Source organism: Elephantulus edwardii, unplaced genomic scaffold (genome assembly GCF_000299155.1).
Source record: "Elephantulus edwardii isolate Elephantulus edwardi_28Jun2011 unplaced genomic scaffold, EleEdw1.0 scaffold00033, whole genome shotgun sequence".
Classification (NCBI taxonomy): domain Eukaryota; kingdom Metazoa; phylum Chordata; class Mammalia; order Macroscelidea; family Macroscelididae; genus Elephantulus; species Elephantulus edwardii.
The window spans coordinates 20,275,485-20,278,226 of record NW_006399783.1 but is presented as its reverse complement, the minus strand read 5'-3'; positions in this window follow the sequence as shown (position 1 = coordinate 20,278,226).

Genomic DNA, 2,742 nt, shown 5'->3' with positions numbered 1-2,742 from the left:
GTGAATCAAACAATTATTACTTTTATTATTGTTGCAAAAAAGATCTATGACACACATTTGCCAATTCAGTATTTTCTGTGTGTAATTCAGTGAAAGCAGTTGCATCAATCATTTGTTCCTATTACTAATAATTATTGCCAGAGTTTTCTCCTCTCAGACTGAAACACACTGCCTCCTGAACAATCACTCTTCCTCATTTCCATCATATTAAGTATTTAATATAAGTAAAAACTGTAGTAGTTGTCTGTCTGTGGTTAGTCTATTTAACAGCATAACCTTTCAAGGTTGTTTATACTGTAGCATTTATCAGCACTTCATTTCTTTCTATGTTGCTGTTTTTAGATACAGTCAAGTCAACTATGAATCAGCCACCCTAAGAACCACAGATGGAAACCTGCCTTTTTCTCTACCATCATTACTGTCGTGTTCAAGCCTGTTATTGCAGTTAGAGTGTCAATCCATCTCCTGAAGGGTCTTCTTTCCTGATCCTCCACTTTCCCAACACGATGTCTTTTCCTAGGGTCCATCAACAAAGCTTCACCATTTTTGCCTGTAAGGAAGGAACACCCTTGTTGCACTTCCTCCAAGATGCATTTGTTTGTTCTTTTGGCAGCTGGTGAACTATATTCAATATTCTTACCCAACACCTAATTTTGAAAGCATTAATTCTTCAGTAATCCTTATTCACTACACAACTACCACAATGATGTGAAGTCATTGAAAATTCCATGGCTTGAGTCATGCATGGCTTAGGTTTGACATCTTTGTCCTTGCTTTTTAGCTTTTTAAAGAGTTCTTTGACAGCAGATTTGTCTAATGCAACACATCTTTTGATTTATTGACTGCTACTACCTTGAGTTCTGATTGTGGATTCAAGTAAAATGAAATAATTGATAATTTCAATCTTTTCTCCACCCACCATGATGTTGCCTAAGTGTACTCATATTGTTGTTGTTACATGCCGTCGAGTCATCTGGTACTCATAGCATAGCAACCCTGTGTACAAAAGCTCTGAACTCTGTCCTATCCTAAGCCAATCTCACTGTCTCCGACACATTTGCCCCTATTGCCTCAGTCACTGTGTCAATCCATCTTATCCAGGGTCTTCCTCTCCTGTGTTGTTCCTCCACTCTTCCAAGCATGATGTCCTTCTTCATGGACTGATCCCTCCTCACACGCCCAAAATATGTGAGCTGAAGCTTCAAAATCCTTGCCTCCAGACTAAACGCTATATCTTTGGTCTTTTTTAGTTATTGTTGTTAGGTGCCATTGAATTGAGAATGATTCATAGCGACTCTATGAACAACAGATCTGAACCCTATCCCAACAATCTCTGACATACTTAAGCCCATTGCTACAGTCACTGTGTCAATACAACTGGTTGAGGGTCTTCCTCTCCTTTGCTATTCCTCTACCTTTCCAAGAATAATGTTCTCCAAGGAATAGCCTCTTCAAGCGATATGTCCAAAGTATGCAAGATGAAGCCTCACCATTCTTGCCCCCAAAGACCAATAGGCAGCACCTCCTCCAAGACATATCTGTTTGTTCTTTTGGCCTCCCATGAAATATTCAGCACTCTCCTCAAACACCACAATTCAATGGCATCAATTTTTCTTCTATCATCTTTATTCACTGACCAGCTCTCAGATGCAGAGCAAATGATTGAAAAGATCATGGTCTGAAACAGGTGCACCTTAGTCCTCAAACTAACATCATTGATCTTCAATAATTTGGAGAGGTTCCTGACTTTAGACTTTCCCAGTGTAACACATCTCCTGATCTCCTGACTGCTGATACCAAGTGTATTGATTGTAGGTCCAAGTAAGATGAAACTGTTGACAGTTTCAATCTTCTCTTCATCTATCATGTCACCCTGGAAACCAGGGTCAAACCAGGTTGCTCCTTGGAGGCAAGGATTCTAAGGCTCCGTCTAACATACTTTGGACATGTTGCAAGAAGGGACAGGTCCTTGGAGAGGGACATCATGCTTGGTAGGGTGGAGGGACAGTGCAGAAGGGGAAGGCCCCCGATGAGGTGGATTGATTCAGTGACTGGGGTGATCGGGATGGGTGTGTCGGAGACGGTGCGATTGGCACAGGACAGAGCAGAGTTTAGGGATGTTGTACATAGGGTCGCTATGAGTCACAAGCGACTCGATGGCACATAACAATAACAACATTATGTCACCTGTTAGTCTAGTGGTGAGAATTTTTGTTTTCTTGATGTTGAGATGGTGACCCAGTAGTAATAAACTGTACTGCAATCCCAGAGGTACACAGTTTGAAGCTACTAGTTGCTCCATGGGCAAAAGATAGACAATCTCCTCCTGTGTGATTTATGGCCTCTGAAAACCTGCTGCAGGGTTAGCTATAAGTAGGTTCTGAGTCAGCGGTACATTATAACAACAACAACAGCACATGTTTCTACTCTTTTTAGGAAGTATTCAAATCTTCATTTTCTACAAGCGTGGTTGTGTTATCTGTAAAATACAGGTTGTTAATGAGTCTTCCCTCAATCCTGATGCTACATTAAAAAATTATTTTATATTGGTTTGCTTACGAAGTGTGTATACATTGTGTTTCACACTATTCTTCATTCACATTGTGTTTCATACAATCATTCCCATGCATTATATCTTATAAAATTAATCACCATTGAACCATGCCCATCATTACCCAAGGTTTTCAGGTCCCTGCTGGATTCTTCCTATTTCTTTCATCCCATTCTTCTTTTTTTTTTTTT